Source organism: Macrotis lagotis, chromosome 1, assembly GCF_037893015.1.
Source record: "Macrotis lagotis isolate mMagLag1 chromosome 1, bilby.v1.9.chrom.fasta, whole genome shotgun sequence".
NCBI classification, from domain to species: domain Eukaryota; kingdom Metazoa; phylum Chordata; class Mammalia; order Peramelemorphia; family Peramelidae; genus Macrotis; species Macrotis lagotis.
The window spans coordinates 143,012,172-143,034,188 of record NC_133658.1 but is presented as its reverse complement, the minus strand read 5'-3'; the positions used below and the strand labels follow the sequence as shown (position 1 = coordinate 143,034,188).

The 22,017-nt window shown below is 36.4% G+C and overlaps 1 long non-coding RNA gene across 1 annotated transcript in view; it reads left to right on the top strand.

Moving 5' to 3' along the window:
• Positions 1 to 21,274, top strand: part of LOC141504180 (uncharacterized) — a 404,260-nt gene extending 382,986 nt beyond the window's left edge. Inside the window, exon 5 of the long non-coding RNA XR_012473242.1 lies at positions 21,175 to 21,274. This is a non-coding gene — a long non-coding RNA (uncharacterized LOC141504180). The remainder of the gene's footprint in view (positions 1 to 21,174) is intronic.
• Positions 21,275 to 22,017: the final 743 nt, after the last annotated feature.

Here is a 22,017-nt window from a genome sequence, read left to right as displayed (position 1 = left end):
CATTGCTAGATTTCAATCAATTATCAGGCAACAGTCAATCATCTGTTAATTGAATAAGATGTACCAAGCAGTGTGCTAGGGGATGGGAATTCAAAGATAAAAATGAAGTATCTTTGAGGAGCTTACTTATTAAAGTGAGAAACAGCATATATCAGCATATATATATATATATATATATATATATATACATGAGTAAATATGAAAAATATAAACAAAATTAAAATAATGTTTTAGAGGAATAAGATACATATAGTTGGGATTAGGAAAACCCTTATGTAGGAGTTGGAACTTCAAAGAAAACTAAGGTTCTAAGAGGGAGAATTATAAGGGGCAGTGTATTTTAGGCTTTGGAGGGCAACTTATATGAAGACATGAATATGAAAAGATGGATTCTTCCATATGATGTATAGTAGATTTGAATGGATTATGTTGTATTTAAAAGGTAGTAAAATTTAATAAACCTGGAAAGGTCAATTCGAGTCAGATAGCAAAGGACTTTAAATACCAAAAAGAGTAATTTTTACTTTATTCTAGTGGTAATAGGGAGCCTTTAGAGATAATTGTGCAGGAGAATGAGTAGGTTGGACTCATGGTTAAGGCTCATCACTTTGACAACTCAGTCGTAGATAGATTAGAGAGAGAAAAGACTGAATTAAGGGAGATTAATTAAGACAACATTCAATAATCAAGGCAAGAAGAGTTAAGGTTATAACTAGGATGGTGACTTCAGGAATAGAGAAAAGGTTACAAATTCAAGGGAGTGTCTAGAGGTAGAAATGTTGAGACATGGTAATTGAACATTTGGAGCAAAAGAGAGTAAGGAATCAGTGATGACTCAGTTTGTGAACATGGGTGACTAGATATGATATTGTCAAAAGAAATCAAAATGTTTGTAAGAATGGTGATCTTTTTTAGAGGAAAGATCATTAGTTCTATTTTAGACAGGTTGAGTTTGAAATACCCATGTGACATTCCTTTGACAATATCTGCTTGCAAACTGGTGAGAGAAAGAGCGATTTAATGTAGTATTTTATCTTTTTCCAATTACGTATAATGATAGTTTCCAATATTCATTTTTTGTAAAATTTTCTCCCCCTTTCCTTTCCCCTTTTCCTCTCCCAAAGAGTAAATAATCTGATAAAAATTACAATCCGAAATCAATATACCTATTTTATTGAGTGAAAACAGTATGGTACTAGGAGCAGAACACCAAACCTGGAGGTATAAGATCAAGTTCAAATCCCAGATTTGACAATTACTACATTTTGACCTTAGGAAAGTTATTTAAATCTCTTTTAGTTTCAGATGGATTAGAGAGAGTAAAGACTGAATTAAGGGAGATTAAGAGAACATTCAATAATCAAGACAAGAAGAGTTAAGGTTAAAACTAGAATGGTAGTTTCAGGAATAGAGAAAAGGGAACAAATTCAAGGGAGTGTCTAGAGGTAGAAATGTGGAGACATGGCAATTAATTGAACATTTGGAGTGACAGAGAGTAAGGAATTAGTGATGACTCAGAGTTTGTGAATATGGGTGACTAGCCATCTAGGTAGGATGATAATTTAACCACTGCAAGTTGGTAAAGTCACAAGAGAGAATGCAGATGAAGAGGAGAACAACCAAGACAGAACCTTAAGGCATAGCTACGGTTGGGGATAGGATAAAAATAATTAAAGCCTGACTAGACTCATGTATCTACCATTGCTTGTCTTCTAGTAGCCAAAGCATTTTTGAATCCAGGGTTAACTCTGAGTCACAAGCATTAGGAAATTCTTCTTATTAAAATAAATTACCTGTTATTACTAAATGTTGACATGGCTCAAATTAGTGATAGAATTTTCTAAATTCCCTTGGTTACCATGATTTTCCTTTTTATTCGTAGAACGTTCTGAAAGAAGGTGTATCAGAGTACCCAGTCCCAAAAGATTATGAAATGGATTCCATATCTGAAAGGAAAAGCCAAATGGTAGCCTTTTAAGTAAAGGGAAAATATATTAGAGTCTTCAGACAGTTTCATGACAGGGATAGCTTGGGGATTTTTTGTTTGTTTCTTTGTTTCTTTGCTTTTTTGCTTTACTAATTTTTATTTTTCCTACACCCCTCCTATTTCTCCACAATACCTTTCAACTTCCTTGTTTTACTTGTCACTGTTGTCATTTCAAATACTGATAGTACTTCATAGTTTGATACATGTTTCTTCCACAAAATTCTGAGAGGTAGGTTATGTATTATTATCCCCATTTTATAAATGAAAGAACTGAGCTCTGGAGCCCTAACTCAGTCAGAGGGATAATGCTTTATTAGTTAGTCATACATTTCCCTCCAGATAAGTCACTGTTCTTCATCTAACCCATACCTCTCCATAGCAAAGGAGGAGAAACTTTTTCACATCCTTTGGTGAAATCTAAATTGACCATATTTATTGAATTTCCTTGATCTACTTGCCTAGTTGTACTGTTAACAAGGATATGAAGTCATTGTGGTATATGTCCTTGATAAAGACATACTCACTTCTAATGATCATTTCCTCTCTTTAAAGTATTCATAAATGATCTAATATAGCTTATACCCATAAAAGAATTTGTTCTGCACACACACACACACACACACACACACACACACACACACACACAAAGTGTTGCTGTTGTTCAGTTGTGTCTGAGTCTATGACTCCATTTGGAATTTTCTTGGCCAGAATATTGGAGTAGTTTGTTCTCCAGCTCATTTTTTCATGGGAGAAACTGAGGCAAATAGGATTAAATGACATGCTGGTTAGTGTCTGAGGTCAGGTCCTCTTGAATCCAGGCCTGGCACCTATTCATTGTACCATCTTGTTGCTCCTATAGTACAAGTATCATCTAAATTTTGCTTAAAAATTTCATATGAATGGAACTCACTACCTTCTGAGGCATCCCATTACATTTTGGAATAACTCTAAATGTCAGGGAGTTTTCCACCTTTGGCATTCAGTCTAAAGTTTCCTTTCTATCCACTTCTACCCATTGCTCCTTGTTCTGCCTTATTAGTCATGGATTATAGATATAAAGCAGCTAGAGACCTTGGAGGTCATCCAATAATGATGAAAAAACTGAAACTAAAAGAAGTTTAAATAACTTTTCCCAGGTCAAAATGTAGTAATTGTCAAAGCTTGGATTTGAACTTGAATCTTAAACCTTCAGGTTTGGTGTTATGCTCCCAGTACAATACTGTTTTCATTCAATAGAATAGGTATAATGATTTTGGATTATAATTTTTATCAGATTATTTGCTGTTTTGGGGAAGAAAAAGGGAAAGGAAAGAGGGAGAAGATTATACAAAAATGAATATTGGAAACTATCATTACATGTAATTGGAAAAAGATAAAATACTACATTAATTTTTTTTAAAAAAAATGATCAAGTGTAATTCTGCTTCCACAAGATTGCCCACCAAATATTTGGTGACTACTATCATATCTTTCTGAAACTTTTTTCAGTAAACTAAACAGTCCCAGTTCTTTCAATTGATCCTTATGTGGGATGAGTCTGAGGTTTGTTATTATCCTGAACCATCTTCTAGATACTCTCCAGTTTTCCAAAGTCTTATTCCTCCTAAGATGTCATTTTGAATCGAACATTTTATTCCTTCTACAGTCTGACAAGGATTGAATGAAATGGGACTATGTGCTTCTTATTTCTGGAAGCTGTGACTCTTAAATCAGCCTAAAACCCTATTAGTTTTCTTGGTTGTCATAACACTTGGTTCATCCATATTGATCTTATAGTCCATTTTGGCTTCTTGCAGCCTGTTATCCTTTTTTCTTTTCTCTTTCTGTCCCTCTCAGTTCAAAGGTTATTTCCTTTGGAAGAGCTAAAAAATTCCAACAAATCAGAATAAATTGAACAGTTTATCCTTCCCTTTCTCATCCATTATTCTCCTTCCATCCACTTTGGGCAATGCTCTGTTCCACCTTCAAACCTTTTCTTGTTTCCACAGAGATTTTTAAAAGATGGAGACTCATCTCATAGAAGGAAAAGGTGTGTATGGGTAATGGTCATGAGAAGGGTACCCACACTAAGGCTTGAAGGATAAGATAGAGCATAGTAGGAATTCAGAAACTGATTGATGTGGAGGAGAACGCAGGTTTGAGCCATACTCTGTGGCAAAACTTCCCTGAAAGAGTCTCCTGGCTGAATGACAGCTCCTGCAGCCATCTTAGAGTAAGGATGAAAATAAAAGTGATAGTATTTTTGCTGTTCAGTCTAGGGAACTTGTCTGTGATGTCCTCTGCAGTGCTGTTTTGAGGTACAGAACTATGTATCCCTGGGTCTTGAATGGGATATCTGAATTTAAATCTGTCCTCAATCTGTCAGATTCAGAAGTGGTCATCTTTTGAAGATGAATTATGTAAACAAGTTACAATAATAGAATTCTTATTTATGTCATATTTTAGGAAGTTTGCTCTTACCATTAAAAAGCAAAGATTGTGTTAAATTTCAGTTTATTAAGAAAATCTGCCTTTGGTGGGGGAGCCACTTGGATTAGGGCCTTAATAAATGCAAGCTAATTCTGCATTTTGGGAGTATAGTGGGTGGGAGGGAGACGAAGTGTACATTCCATTTTTTATTTCTCTTCATTGAGGACATAGGCCTTTCATTTATTGGGCTAAACATTGAGAAATAGAAAGTCTATTATATTCCCTTGTGCTGTGTCTAACATCTCTTCTTTGGGGAGGGTGGGGTATTGATCTTTTTGTCTCACTTCATCTCTGGCTCCTCTCCTGTGATTGGCATCTTATTTTTATTTATTTTGTTTTTATGAGGCAACAAAGTAATTGGAAACTCAAACCCTCCATACTACCCTGGCCAACCCCATCTCTGTCTCCATTTACATCCCAGCCTCTGAGAGCAGCACTGCAAGAGAAAGTGACCTCCTGGCCTGCTGTGATCTGCTCAGGTTCATTAGTGTCATACAAAAGCAAACAGTGCTTTCCCTAACAGGAATCCTCCATCTCTTAGTCCCTGTTTACTCATCAGATTAGTGAACAAACTTTCCCTTCTGCTCATTACTGTGCAGAGATATTGTGGTTGTTTAAAATAGCCAAGAGGATGGACCTTTAAGAATCCAGACAGAACAAATTCCATCCTTCCTAAGATACTCCTTGTTCTCTCTTTCCCCTGCACAAATGGCTTAAGTCTTCTTTCCATCACAGCATTTATTAAGTTCCTACTTTGTGACAAGCTCAGGGCAGGGCACTAAGAATACATAAAATAAAAAAGGAACATCTTTTGCCCTCAGAGAACTCATATCCTACTGGGTTGCTTCCATAAAATGATATTAAAATTCAAAAAAATCTTAATTAAAAGAAAGGCCATCTCTGTTTGTATATCTGATTGTCTAGGCTGACTGTAGGCTTTCAGCCCAAGTCAACTAAAAAAAACTACAATACATATATAAGAGGGATATAAAACAAAAAAGGTACTAAGATATAACAAAACTATTTCTTTCTTTATTCAACTTATATTGACCTTGGACAAGTCACTTAACCCTGTTTGCTTTGCATCCAGGGCCATCTCCAGTCATTCTGATTCATATCTGATCACTGGATCCAGATGACTCTGGAGAAGAAAGTGAGGCTGATGACTTAGTTCAGCACCCCTTCACTCAAATCCAATTCATGTGCTTGTCATGGCATCACCTCCTTGCTATGATCTTCTTAGAAAATGAAGGACAACATTCTTCTTATTATTGAATTATAACTTATATATCTTCTCATGGAGGAGAGTGAGGGAAATGCACAATATAAACAGAGAAGTAAATTAGAGCATCTGTGGCTTGCAATTGTTTCCCCAGCATTCAAAGCATAGTATATTACTGAGGATTCCAGATATTGGTAAATTCTTACACTGTAACATGTGAGAATGAAGAGGGCTGCTGAAGGAATTTGAACTCCCTTGTAAGATCATGGCAGCTGCCATTAGGCAGGAAAGCTGCAGGTCTCTGAAGTCTGTTAACATATAAAGGGCATACTTTACAGAGTTATGTGGTGTTTCTAAGAGCAGAGGGCATTGCAAATCTGGCTAGAGGCAGAAAGGGAACTACAGTGGTTAGTGAGAATAGCAAGTGTCCACTTTCTTGGTGCCCATTGGGTCCTGTGACTGAATGAGAATTGGTATTTGACAACACACACACACACACACACACACACACACACACACACACACACACACACAAATATCCGAGGTAAATTGTGTACAAGTCAGTAGCATCCTCAGAAGCAACATCTGAGTAATGTGGAAGAGGGAAGAGTTAGGCCAAGAATGGATCAAAGAGGGAAGTTATAGCTGAGGATGAGTGACAGGGCTTCTAGGGATTGGAGTGAGGGGCTGTGTGCCCCATGGTAGCAGATGCTTCTGAGTCAGAAATCACAGTCTTATTTAACAAGTGAGGAAAGGAGTGCCATTAAAAGGTAATTATTCAAGTGGTGTGAGTCAGCCCTGCAGCTCCCATACTGCCGAGTGAGCATGAAGAGGGAGTAATGGGGGAATGTTAGATTATTATTATTGTTTTTAGAACAAACCTTAAGCTGGAAAGGAAAGCTTGAATTTACTCTGAGCTGTCAGATCATCAGGGACTTGCTGGGGCTGGTCACAAAGAGGAAAATATAGGAAGGGTCTATGCTCTGCTCTCATTTGAACACCTTCAGGAAGATGTCATACCAGATGAGAAGGTTGTTCCTCTTCTGAAATGCATAGAGAGAAATAGAGGGCCATTAGTGGGTTCTGTTACCACATCAAGAAGCATTGGGATGAAGATCTGGAGCAAGAAGAGACCTTACAGGCCATCTTGTCCAACCCCTTCAGCTTATAGATGAGAAATCTGATGTCTGTAGAGATAAAGTGATTTGCTCATGGTCATTCTAGTGGCAATAAGTAAAGCCGGGAGTTGTACCAGGTCCTCTAGTAGGAGTATCGCAAGTCATTTATGCCTTCTTTAAAGAAACATTTTTTTTTTTTTATTACAGACTTAGCAAGCACTAAAATAAAACAAGTATTTCCACTTCCATCGTGGAAGAGTAAAAGGTAGCTAAGTAGGGAAGTGGATAGCCCTCTTGGGTCTAGATTCAAGAACTCAAGAAGACCTGAGTTCAAATCTAGTTTCATATATATATATATATATATATATTATACACACACACACACACAGACACACACACAGTAGCTGTGACTCTGGACAAATCATTTAACTTTTTCCTGCCTCAATTTTCCCATCTATAAAATAGAGGTAAATAGAGGTAATAATAGAACCTATCTTCTAGGGTTACTGTGAGCATCAAATGAGATGCTATTTTAATGTATTTTTGCAAAAACATTCAAGTGTTTAATAAATGCTAATAATAATAGCTGACATTTGTTACTGGTTGCTTCTTTTTCATAACAAGCTTTGTATCCGCAAAAAGAGTGTTTGCAATTTACCAATAGAAATGCATTCCATTCTTCTACTCAGATTTAACTCTTGAAGCAACTTGCTGCCCATCTGTACATCACTGGGAAGGGCTCTTTCTGTTTGTCTGTCTTCCTTACCTCACTTCTTGTGTACATAAAATACTCTGCTTGTATTTATAACTGGAGCTCATTCTATTCCCTTCTCCTCTTACACTATCCAGAACAAGTAATATTAAGATCTCCATGATAGCAGCTTCTACTTTACCCATCTCTAAGAGGCAAAGAGATGACTGAGAAGGGCACATCCTATTTCTTTTCTCACTGGTTACAACTCTGGATTTCTGCCCTTCATGATCATTCTGGAAGATCACACTTCATTAGTAATCTTTGCCCTTCTGATTGAAGGTTGAAGTGATGAACTCCTCCCTAAACTTTAATTTATGTTGCATTATTTTGGACTTTTTGCTTGAGCCCCTATGCCAGATGCCTCTCCCCACTACCTCCTTACATCTTCATTTTGTGTGCTTTCTCCCCTATTAGATTGTAAACTCCTCCAGGGCAAGGACTGTCTTTCTTTTTATATTTATATTTATATCTCTAGTTCTTAGCATAGGACCTGGCTCATGGAATGTGCTTAATAAATATTTATTGACTGACTTGTACAACCTCCCATGCTACCCTATGCTAAAGCTCCAGATAGTGGCAGCTCAGGTTTCTATTTTGGACAAAGATTAATTTTTCAGATGCTATCACTAGGGAGCTTGAAGGTGAAGAACAAATCAGCCAAAAGCCAGAATGAAGAACATTGATCTAGATTCCTTGTGCCTTTTGAAAAACAGTTTGAATCCACAAAAATAACCATAAGAGATAAGATGAAATAAGCAAATTCAGGAGAATAGATTCTATGGTAACAACAACATTATAAAGAAAATAACTTTGAATAACTTGGGAACTCTGATCAATTCAAATGATCAAGCATGATTCCAGAGGACTAGTGTCAAAGTTTCCTACCCACTTCTTGCCAGAGAGATCATGGACTTTAAATGTACAATGAGACATACTTATGTTAATTTAGAAACTATTTTGCTTGACTATGCATAGTCATTTTGAGGATTTTCTTTTTCTTTGTTTTTTTTTTTCCTTTTGGGGAGATGTAGGTGGAGTGGGAGAAGAAGAGAAGAGGAGAGAGAGGGAGAGAGGGAGAGAGGGAGAGAGAGAGAGTGAGAGAGAGAGAGAGAGAGAGAGAGGAAAGAAGGCAGGAAAAAAGAAAAGAAGAAAGGAAGAACAGGAAGCTACAAAAATCAGTTTAGATTTTTCCATCTCTGGGTCACTGGGCCTAGGACAGGATCACTTGTGTTGTTGTTGATACAGGTTTGGTGAAATATGAAACTATCTTGAGTCCCCCATCACCTAACTCTTTTTGAAGATGCCCAAATAGCCACCAGAATATCAGGGACAAAGTCACTTTTACACATGCTGCTGTCAACAGGAAGGAGGACACCTGATGTGCCACCACAAATCTTGGCTTTTGGTGCTTCCATAACAGCCTCGAGTGGGTTATTGCCCCTCATCTCTAAACAAGTTTCCATCTGTTTCTCTTCCTGAAAGTATGTACAAGGATTAGTGTTATACAAACAGAGGTGCTTGAGAGGTTTAATATTGGAAGAAATTATAAGGAAAAAATCTCTCTTCAAGACAACAACACATAAGGAGTTAGTTCATAAATTCATCTAGGACTGATTGTTCCCAGAACCAGAAGGAAGACTGTTTATCTTGTAGCTATAGCTTCTAACTCAGGCAATTTTCATTACTAAAGGAAAAATTTCACAAATTTCATGTCCTTTTGATGATTCCTCTCAGAAAATCTACACTGTGCTGGATATGATCCATTCTCCTTCTCATTTGTATTAGTGGGTTCCATTTGTAAAGCCCTAGTTGAAATCTCAAATTTCCTTCAAACCTTTACTCTTTTCCTGACATAGACTTTATGAAGTCAGTTACTTTTATTTTCTGAGGTAAGAGTGAAGTCAAAGGTTTGGATGGGGGTTGGGAGAATAAGTTTCTCCATCTTTTTAGCTCCTAACAATACTTTAAGTTTCAACATGTAGTCTACCTGAAGCTTTTCCTGTATACTCATGACCAGTATGATCTTGCTTTTCTACTAAATCCTATTACACTTTATTTATGCCCCTTTTCTGTGGTATAATTGTGTTATATCAACCAAATAATAAGAATAAAATCTAATAACATGTAAAAGAAACACAAAGCTTTCTCATATACATGTTCTCAGGCCAAACAAGTCAATTTGACAACCTAAATGACCCCTAAAATGATTCAAGTCTCTCACCCAGACTTTTCCTATAACCTACAGACAACATAGATATTCCCTCAAGTATTCCATGGTACTAACCTTCTGACTAGGGCAGAACTCATATGTGGTGTATTGGAAATTGGAATCAGGGTATCTGTATTTGAAAAAAGTCCAGTGACAAAAACATTGGCATTGGAGTTAGGGGGATCTAGATTCAGTTCTTGGTTCTGACATTTGCTGTCTGTTTAGTCTTGTGAAAATCAGTTAAATCTCCCTGGACCTCAGTTTCTTCATCTCTAAAATGAGAGAGTTGGCTTCTGAGGTGCTTTGTGATTCTAGATTTATGAATTCTATGAGGGGTATAATAACTGTTCATCAGGTGTTTTGAACCTTGTTTTTGTTATAATGCCCCTTTGACAGAAATTATGGACTTCTTCTTAGAATGATGTTTGTTGCATTACATCCATAATGGAAAGAAACAATAAATTTCATGTAGAGGGTATTGAAAATAAATATGTCTATTCCCCCTCCCCCCATTCAATTTCATGGACTTCCTTCTGCAGTGTTTGGTTCCCTGAGCCTCTATTGGGAAGTTTCTTATACCTCAATTACTAGCAGATGCACCAGAGCAGCAGAGCTATCTAAAACACAATTCCTACTTCCTCAAAGCTAATTTATTAACTTTTTTTCTCCCATAGTAGGCAGGCAATAACTATCCGTTAAATGAATGAAGGCACAAATCATCTTCCATTGTGGTTACCTTGCTAATTACCCTAGTTGTGCTAATGATCCCAGAGCTGGCACTCCCATAAGTGCATATTGTGTAAAACCTTGAGAACAACAATGAAACCTGGGAGTATGAGCAGACTGCAAGCTTAAAATCAATCATCAGAGTGGCAGAACTGGCAAAAAAGAAGAAAAAAGCTAATGCATTTTTGATTGCATCTAGAACATAGTAATGTAAAAAACAAAAAAAGTGATGGTCCTACTGTGACCCAACCAGGGCAGACATTTATCTGAAGAACTGTGGTCACTCCTTGGTGCTGCTTTTAGAAAGGACAATGACAGACTGCAGTCTGACCAATGAAAGATGAGCCAGGATGATGAGGACCTGTAAACCATATCATATTAGAACGCAGAGAAAAAAAAAGCCTAGAAAAGAAGAAACTTATAGCAGGGTAGGGGTAAATAGATATGGTCAAATATGTGAAAGAATGTCATGTATTAGTACTTAGGATCATAGATCAGTGGCTAGCATAGTTGTCAGACACTGCTCAATTGAGGTCCTAGGAACCCAGCAACTTGCATCAATCTGTCCTTCATCAACTAACATGATGTTCCTGGGTTCATTACTCTGAAGTAATCTGATTTTTAAATAAAGAAAATGGTTGTTGTGTTCAGTCATGCCTCACTTTTTGTGACTCCATTTGGAGTTTCCTTGACAAAGATTCTGAAAAGATTTAACCTATTTCTTTCATCAGTGGATTAAGGAAAACTACTGACTTGCCCAAGTTCACACAGCTGGTAAATGTCTGAGGTCAGATTTGAACTCATGAAGATGTCTTTCTGGCCTCAGATCCAGTACTTTATCCACTGTGCCACCTAGTTGCCCAAAAATAGAGGAAATAAACACATCTCTTTTTTCTATTCATTGACCTCACTTCACACCCCCAACACTGAGACTTTGGGGATCCTTGCTACTTACAGAATTGCTAATTACAGAGATTGCCATGGGTTTAAAAATCTAAGGATCATGTCTTATCCTCTCAAAAACTGAATCCAACAGACCCTTATAGCCAGAAACACTTCATCTGCCAGGTGTGGTATCTCATCTCTTTTGGCTAAGAGTCAATTGAGTGACACATCATACATAGCCAAAAGCAGAAATAAGGAATTTTCACATATTTTAAGGGAAGAGGGGTTGGGACCTATAACTTTTTTTTATTGTTTTTTGAATTTTGAAATTTTTTCCCCAATCTCACTTCCCTTCACCACCCCCCACAGAAGTCAGTCTGTTGGTCTTTACATTGTTTCCATGCTATACACTGATCAAAACTGAATGTGTTGAGAGAGAAAAAATTTCCTAAAGGAAAAAAATAAAATAGAAGAGATAGCAAAATTACAAAAAATAAGATATCTTTTTTTAAAAAAATTAAAGGTAATAATCTTTGGTCTTTGTTTAAGCTCCACAATTCTTTCTTTGGATCCAGATGGTATTCTCCAATGCAGATACCCTAAAAATTTCCCTGATTGCTGTACTGGTGAAATGAGCAAGTTCATTAAGGTTGATCATCACCTCCATGTTGCTGATAGGGTGTAAAGTGTTCTGCTGGTTCTGCTCATCTCACTCAGTGTCAGTTCATACAAATCCTTCCAGGCTTCTCTGAATTTCCATTCCCCCACCCCGGTTTCTAATAGAACAATAGTGTTCCTTAACATGCATATACTACAATTTGTTCAGCCATTCCCCAATTGATGGACATTCACTCAATTTCCAATTTTGTGCCACCACAAATAGGGCTGCTATGAATATTTTTTGTACAAGTGATATTTTTACCCTTTTTCATGATCTTTTCAGGGTATAGACCCAGTAGTTGTATTGCTGGATCAAAGGGTATGCACATTTTTATTGCCCTTTGGGCATAATTCCAAATTGCTGTCCAGAAAGGATGGATGAATTCACAGCTCAAAACAATGATGCATTAGTGGGACCTTTAACTTTGATTCCAGATTTAGAAGTGAGAGAAACCTAAGAGGATAGCTGGGCCCTCATTTTACAAATAAGGAAACTGAGGCCCAGAGTGATTAACTCACTTGTCCAATGTTACATAGGTTGCAGTTGATAAAAGAAGGATCCAAACCCTCTGATTCCAGTGCAAAAAATCTTTCCTGTGCATTGTGCTACTTTTTGTTCTATTGGAAAGGAAAGCTAGGTGCAATGAAAAAGTGACCATTGAAGAGGGACAGATGTTAACTTGATAGAAGGAAAAAACCTACGCACATAACTCTCCAAAGTTGTAGTGGGAGGTCTCAGGAATAAATTTCCCTTCGCTGAAGGATAACTTCAGATGGAGACTGGATGGCCACATGCCATTTAAGGAATTTCTGGGCAAACTGATATGAACTTTGAAAGGTCTTATAGCTCTGAGGCTGCATATGTTCATATATTGCAAACATTTCCATCAGACCAAATGCAAATACTGGTTTGCCAGCATTTGACAACAGTTGTCTGGGGCAAGAAAGGGTCTGTCTTTGCTTTTGTATAGCATCTTCTACATTCCTCGTCAGGCTCCATTACTGCCTCAGAGGGGGAGAGATAATCATTTACTGTCCCATCTCAGATTAATTCAGTTTCTGATAGGATATCCACAGAGTGGAAAATGGCCTCATGTAGGGCCTGGCTATGGTAGCTGCTTGACTTTTGACTGATAAATGCAATGAATTCTTTACTTTCTTCTCTTCCTTTTTCTTTTCATTAATCATAAAATATAGGAAGATTGACTTGTTGGGTTTAAAGATGAAATGATAAAAGAATGAACTCTGTTTCCTTCCCCCCCCCATCCCTAATAGTCATGAGTTAGAAGAGAATAGCCTCATCTAAAGGTGGGGAGGCAAAATTGGAGTTCCACCTTCCTTTATTTTTTAACTCTTCCTTCTCCTTTTTTGGCTTTCCCAGGATCATGAACTTCTTGGACTTTGTAGCTTTCTTTGATTATAGAGGCTGTGTCTGATAGTAGAGAAATGTGTTGCAGTCTTTCTCTGGAGTTTTTCAGTCTTTGCAGTTTAAATTGGACTCCCCCCCTTCCCACTAGTTTCTCTGCATGACTAGTACTGAAAAATGTAACTTGTATTTGGCTACCCTTTCCTTGAAAAGACCTCAAGTGTAAAGCAGGTTGACACTTGTCCAGTAATTACCTCCCACTGGATTTAACTTATTCAGATGCATCCTTCCTTTCTTGATGGATCTGGGGGGGGTCTTCATTACCTTTTACTGAATGTACACTTGCCTAGATCAATAATCCTAAATAAAACAGATAGTGGAAAAAGCCAGGATGTTCTGTTCTTCTCTGTATTTTTTTTTAGTATGCACATTTTATATTCTGTGTTTAAAGCTATTTCTGCTTCACAGCTGCTTTTCCAAGAAGGCTCAGACTTCTTCCTACAGGCCCTGCTTGTCCCAACATATACCTTGGTATGTTTTCACAGGTTTTGATTTCTGCAGTCAGTTGTATAAAGAGGAAGGAGTGCACAGTAGGTTTGGAGATTCCTATTAACCAGGTCATCCATGAATCTATTTTTGAGGGTTTCTTATTAGAAATAGCAGGGAACACAATGATATTTAAACACAGCAATTTATGAGAGCTTGGCAAAAGAAAAGAAAAGAAAAAATATTGGTGAGTTTCTTCACATTTGATATATGAGAATGTCTTACTATATTTTGCCAACTTCCAGGTACCTTGCTCTTTCCAGGATATCAATGAAGGCAATGGAAGACAAAAACTGATTTTAAAAACTCAACTTTAGTTGTATCGCACTGGTCAAATCTCTTTGGAGTACTGTGTCTGGGGAGAAATCTTGGGAAACATGTCATATAAAAAGTAGTTGAAGTCACTAAAGATGTTTGGTGTAGAGATTAGAAGGAAATGTTTTTTTTCTTTGATTTATTTGAAGACTGTCATTTGGTAGGAACACTAGACTTTTTTTTTGATCGCTGGTTCCAGAAAGAAAAAACAATGTTATATGATAGTATCTATTGACTGAATATAAATAAAGAAAACTTTCTGCCAGCTAGATCTATCCATGGACAGCTAAGTGGTATGGCAGAAAGAGCATAAGATCTGAAATCAGGAAGGTCTGAGTTCAAATATGATCTCAAATACTTACCAATGCTATGTCCTTAAGCAAATCACTTAACCCTGTTTGCCTGTTTCTTCATCTGTAAAATGGGCTGCAGAAGAAAATGCAAACCAGTACCTTTGCCAAGAAAACCCCCAAATGGAAGAATGAATTGCCATTAAAGGTATTCAAGCAAATGTGAAAGAACATCAGATGTTCATCTGATATGTTAAGATGTTGTAGAAGAGCTTTGGAGATTGAGATTAGAGAGTTTTGATAATTATAATATTAGCCACAACAACACCACCAACAACTCAATGATATAGTGATGTAGGTAGTATAAATGTACTTTTCATTTTGTTGGCAAATAAACAAAGCTTAGAGAATAAGTAATTTACTTTTTGAGGACATTTTAAATTTAGGTTTGTTTTATTTAAGTTAAATCTTATTTCTTTGCTGTGTTTCCAGCAGAACAATATAGATTCTGTATCTATGGCTCTGCAAATTAGCTTTTAGTTACTCATTCCCTCATAGAAGGTTAGTAACTTATTAGTGACTATATATCTAAGGTGTATCCAAGATAAAATTCAGACCCAGGTCCCATGAAATCAAATCTAAGATCTTTTTCATCATGTCAGAAAATAAGCATATTATATGATAATTTGGGAATCAACATCATTGTGTATATATCATTGACTTCCTGAAACATTTTAGGAGGTAGACCTGGTGAATTTGGATCATTTAGACCATGATTAAGAAATATCCTAAAATAGACTAATGTTGTCCAAATGAGAAATGAAAGGGGAACTTGGAACCATTATGACTGTTGGTTTGACCAATTCAGTTAGAAAATATTTTGACTTAGCAATTGAGATATTTAAAATTCACTGGACATATTACCTTAAACCTCTTGTTTTTATTGGGGCTCTTAACCAAGAATTGATTGGTTTAATTGGTAAAAAAAACAATAAAAGTACTAGAATTTTGTTCTTGCGTTGACTCTTTGCGTAACTGATAAGATAGGGCATCTAGGTAGTGTGGTGGATAGAGCACTGGCCTTGGTGTCAAATAGGACTGGAATTCAAATCTAGCCTTAGCCATGTGATACTTCCTACTGTATGACCTTGGGCAAATCACTTAACCTCACATCCAGGGCCATATCCAGCCTTCCTGATTTATATCTGACCCCTGAATCCAGATGACTCTGGAGGAAAATGTGAGACTTGTGACTTGACACAGCATCCCCTCACTTAAAAATCCAGTTCATTTGCCTGTCATGGCATCATCTCCCTGATGTCATGATCTTTGAGAATGGGGGGGGGGAACATCAATCAACTAATCAGATAATTTTCATGATTTCTTTGTTTCAGATTTCTTATTAATAAATGAAATGAAAAGGAAAAGTATTAGAACACCAAGTACTATGGATGATAGGAAAATAAATTTCTGATATTTCATATAACTAGTAGAAGAAAGCTATAGTAATGAGACAAGTACTTTATCTTTCCTGGTCTCAATTTCCTTCATTTTCAAAATGAGGGATCTAGACAAGATGATCTCTGATACATTTGTCAACTGTTCATATTTTATGAGCTTATAGAAGATTTCCATTACCCACATATTTTATGAAGTCATATTCTGCTAAAGAGCACCTGAAAAATATTTATTTATAATGGCCTTTAATACATGAGTCAACTGCCTGTTGATTCATTAATTGATCAATGCTAATGACAAAGAAAATGGAAGATTCCTAAAGAAGCTAATATAATGAAGAGTATTGAGTTGAAATTCATAATTGAAACATGCAGAGGATATAAGTAGTAGCATATAAATGAAGAACACTAAAGAGTTACATGGACCTATAAGAATAGTGTCAGGAAGGCCAACATTTTCAGGAGAGAAGGGCTTTTGAAAAGTCGGGCATAACAAAAGGATATTTTCTAATCATATCTGAGCAAGAGTAAGAACAAAGAAGGAAAAGCTCTATTTCTTTGGATAATGAAGATAATAAAAGGTATTCTAGGAAAAGTATATTTACTGTATTTCTTTTTTACTTGTAACTTTTCTTTCAAGAACTATCTTTAGAATTGAAAGGATTGAATAAACATGGTTGAGGATTAATTGAAACTGGATATGGTTGGAAAATACCTAGCATCTCCAAGTTTGTTCAATTCTCTTGACCTAGGTAGATCAGAGATCATCTTCCAGGACACTGAAGAAATAGGCAGATAATAACGAATTCCAGATAATGAACTTTGTGGAGAATGGCAAAGGTGCTTAACGATTGTACCATATGGTTGTGCCTCCCTTCAAAGAAAGTGGTTGTTGCTGTTTAGTCATTTTAATTGTGTCTAATTTTTCATGACCTCTTTTAAAGATTTTCTTGGCATAATTATTGGAGTGGTTTGCCATTTGCTTCTCTAGTCAAAGAAGGTATATTTTGCATGTCCAAAGGGAACTGCTCCAGATGGTGAGAGAATTTCAAAATGATTTCCAAAGAAGATATCTGAAATGTAATGAATGTAGAACTCTCTGTGGCCATTTCAAACTCCACATATCCTAGACAGAATTCATTATCTTTCACATCAGACCTTATCCTCTTCTTGACTTCTCTATTATTGTTTAGTGCTCTTTACACTCCCAGTTCCCAAGACCAATAACATCCATATTTTTCTTGAGTTTTCAGTCTCATTCATCCTACACATCCCAATCCATTGTCAAAGCCAGCTATGCTGCCTACTTGTGATTCTTCACACATCACACTCTATCTCCTACCTCTCTGCTTTTAAGGGCTTGTATCCTGTTTCTGGGAAGCTCTTTCCTCTCACTTCTGCATCTTAGCTTCCCTGCTTCCCTCATTACCCTGCTCAGATGCTATCTTTTCCCTTCAAAAATGTAATTTTATTCTTTTTTTCCCAATTACATGCAAAGGTAGTTTTCAACATTTTGAGTTCCCCATTTTTCAGTTGCCTTCACTTTTCTCCTCCTTCCCCAGGACAGAGAGTATTCTGAAATGGTTATACACATGCAATCATGTTTAGCACATTTCCATATTAGTCTGTTGTGATAGAAGAATCAGAACTACAGGGGAAAAATGAGAAAAAGAAAAAAATATAAAACAAATTTAAAAAGTGAAAATAGTATGCTTTGGTCTGCATTCAGGCTATATTTTTTTTCTGGATTTGAATGATGTCAAATGTTATCTTTTTTGAGAAGCTCTTACCCATTGCCCCTAACTGCTGAACCTTTCCATTCAGAGATTACATTTAATTTATGTATATTTTGTGTACCTAGTGAATATCTGTGTTGTGTCCCCCAATATAATGTGAGTCATTTTGTATCTCCAGTGTTATACCACAGTGCTTGGCATATAATAATAATTTAATAAATGATTGTTGACCAATTAACTTATTGATTAAGATCTATTATTATGGAGGTGAGAGGGTGGATTTATTCTATGACCTACCAGAGAGTAGAATAAAGAATAAATTATTTTAAGCTTTAATCAACCTCACTCTAAAGAAACCATTGTCAATGCTTAAAAACATCTAGGTATGGAATATACTGCGTTTGAAATAGTCTGTGCTCATTATCAGAGGAATTTAAGGAGGCACTTAATCTGTGAATTGAGTGGCACATTTGTTATATGAACTCTAAGATCTTTTCCTGAGATTCTGTGATTGTAGGTACTTTCTGCTCTACATTTCTGCAATTCCCTTGTCTCTAATACAATGTCATTACAATGGTTCATGCAGCCATTTGTAGGAATTCAGAAAATTGGGAAGCAGCTGGTTGTGTAGTAAGAAAGAGGAGCTTGTAGGGGAAAATGAAAGTAAATTAGGTCAACTGGTAGGATGGGTCAAAAGAATAATACAAAAGTGCGATAGAATGTCAAGGAGAAAGGGCTGGGGTTCAGGACGAGAATGCCCAAGAGGTTAATTGGAGGTGTGCATGTAAGCAACATGTCTCCCCTTTATATTCTTTGCATTGCATTATACTCTAGTAGCTTCAATTAAAAATAAAAGCAAAAAGTAAAACTAAAAACCATTTGACCATGATTTCTTTTCTCCCCTGAAAATTAAAGGCTAAGTGCTTATATCTATACATTTACAGTGTATATACATATGTATACACACACACACACACACACACACACACACACACACACACACATATATATGTGGTATATTGATATGCATTTCATATATTTGTGTATATGTGAATTGTATGTGACTTTCATGAAACTAAACAACTTGGATATATTTATTATAAACTCAGAGTCTTAAAGCTGAAATGGATTTTAGAGGTCAATTGATCCAAATCTGTCATTTTTCAGATGAACAAACTGAGGCCCCTGATAGGTTTTAGTTTACCTAGGGTCACTCAGGAAAAAGGATCAAAGATAGATTTTGAATCCCAGAAGTTAACCAGATCCCTTAGTACCTAATCACATATTAACTCTAAAAATCTCTGACAAACATTCACCTAGTCTCTGTTTGAAAACCTTCAGTAAAAGGGAATTTTTAGTACTTTCTGAAGCAGCCCATTCTGCCTTAGGGCAGCTAGAATTGGGAGGAAATGTTTCTATACACTATTCTCTTAGTTACTTCCACTACTCATTGCTTCTAGTTATGCCTTGTGGATTAAATCTAATTCCTCTTCCATATTATAACCTTTTAAATATTTAAATTAGTGAATGAAAATAATTTGTTAAGTTCTTACTATGTGCCAGTCATTCTTCTAAGACTACTATAATTTTCCCTTAACCTTCTAAGGTCTTCTCTTGTCCATGTTAATCATGTCCTGTTTCCTAATGTGATAGAGTTTTGAGTCTCTTTCAACTTCCTACTCATCTTCCTTTGAACTTGTACTTGCCTTTCTGTTTCCTTTTTAAAACATGGAGTCCAAAAATTGAACAACATTCCATATAGGTTCTAACTAGGGCAGAAGCCAGTGGGATTAAAATCTTATTTTTTATGGATACTTGTTTGTTCAGGATAAAGCCTAAGCGTATTTGACATTCACTCATACCTTTGATTCATATTGAGCTTGCAGTTCACTAAATTTTTTCATTAGAAATTGGGTTATGTTGACTTGCTCTTTGTAACTTGGCTGAGATATAGAGGGAGGGAGGGAGGGAAAAAAGTTGGGAAGAGAAAGAGAGAGGGGAGAGAAAGCAGAGCAAAGTGGTCAGAAACATGAGTAGTAGGGAGGAAAAAATAGAGGGAGAGGAGAGAGAGAGAGAGAGAGAGAGAGAGAGAGAGAGAGAGAGAGAGAGAGAGAGAGAGAGATTAGAGAGAGACAGTAGTAGTGGTAGTAGAGAGAGTAGCTGTAGTTCAGAACATTTATCTACACTGTAAATTCTTCGCATACTATGTGGTACATGATATTAAGAAAGAATGGCAGATCTAATTCAGCCTTCAACCTCTCTGTATAACAACTGAACTTAGGGACTTAATTTTACTTTGCTTAGAGGCAGTAGATTTTCAGTTCAATTTATTTGAGCAGAATTAACCAGACTTTTTGTTTCTTATGGGACCAGAACACACAGGTATTTTTTATGAGAATTAAAAAAATTCCTATGACCTACTTTGGTAGCATAAAAAGGCAGGTGGATGGCACAGTCAATAACACACTGGCCTTAGAGTTAGAAAGACCTGAATTCAAATCTGACCTGACGCATTTACTAGTTGTGTGATTGTAGGCAAGTCTTTTAAAATCTCTGTCTCAATTTCCTCAACCATCAAATAGGGATCTTAATAACACCTACCTCCCAGAGTTGTTGTAAATATAATATTTGTAAACTCCTTAGCCTAGTGCCCTTCCTCACCTCACCCCCCCTCCCTCATAAAGAAGAGCAGAAAAACTGAAGGTAGTCAAGTTCCCGACTCAAATATGTTTCAGATTTCACATTTCAACTCTGGTACTTAGGACCTGTTGGGGACTTACTTAAGCTTTCTCAGTTTCTTTCTTCTGCTGCAGTTGTGAGCTGGTTGACCTTGGAAGTTCTTCCTCTCTTAATCATGAACTTATTTTCACATTTTTGTAATGAAAAAATAGGGAAATTATTCCTAATCTTTTCTAATATGAGATCTTTTCTATGTAAAAAGGAAAATTTCTAAACTCTTACATAATATATGATCAGTATTGAGTTTTAAAGAAAATATATAATGATAATAAAAACAAAGAAACTCATGGTGTTCTAAATGATTCTATATTTTATTAAATATGATAGCATCTTTATACTTTTGAAGAATATCAGCATTTATATGAATGAAGCATATTTATTTTACCCATAGAAAATGTCCTTGTTTATTTATGGAGACAGACTTCTACTATAAAAGTCTTTATAATCCCCCAAGGGCCTATATAGGTCACATATTAGGAACTACGGGCATGAGTTTTACTCTTATTAGAATGAAAACTCTTTGTGTTTCTATATCCCACAACTAACACCTCTCTTGGCATAGAATTGGTGCTAAATGGATGCTTATTGATTGATTGATTAAATAATAAGGATTATAAAATCTTATTTGAGAATTATAGAAATATCAAAACAGTAGATTCATTTCTGCTTTTTTATTCCCCATTGTCTCATTTTAGCCAGATGAAGTCCCCTGATTTGGACCCGGATTTGTTTACAGAAAGTTACTGCAAGGTGTGCAGTGCTCAGCTGATTTCTGAATCTCAGCGTGTGGCGCATTATGAGGTCAGTTCTTGCTTTTCATTCACAACTTAAAGTTGGAAGAAAATGGTATTTCCCTTGTCTCTGGGGATTTTCTCGAGTCTTTAGAATGTTCCCTTTTGAACTATGGATCTAGCTTCAAGGAGGCATGATGGATGTCTAGTCAGAAACTGAAAGCAAAGATGATCTGGGAGAACTAGGAAAGACCCATTGTCCTGACAATATTCTCTTCTCTCTTATGCACTCATGCCTTAAACTTCTTTGCCAGGTGGGGGGAAAAGCCAAATGAATTGATTGCACTAAGGAATCTTCAGGTTCCTCCTAGCTCTTATTCTTCATGATATAGTGTACTGGGAAGAGTGTTAGAATCTGTGGAATTTGGGTTCAAATTCTATTTAAGATACTCTCTGTTTCAACATGAGCAAGTCATTTTTCCAGCCCAGCTTTCAAGAAGCTCATTTTCTAATTTAGGAATAACATATAAATAACTAGGAATGTGGAAAATTATATACAGGTAATCTCAAAAAATTAACAGCTGTGGGGATTGGACAAAGTCTTGTGCAAAAGACAGGAAAACCAGAGACAGATGAAATGGAGCACAGAGCAAGGAGAAAGCCAGTGGGAAGGTATAGAGATGGATAAAATGAAATGGCTTTTTTGAGTGACATTTTAGAGTACAAAACAAGAGTTAGTGTAAGACAGAAAAGGTAGAAAGGGACCAGGTTATGAAGGGTTTTATATGCCAAAGAGAGAATATATAT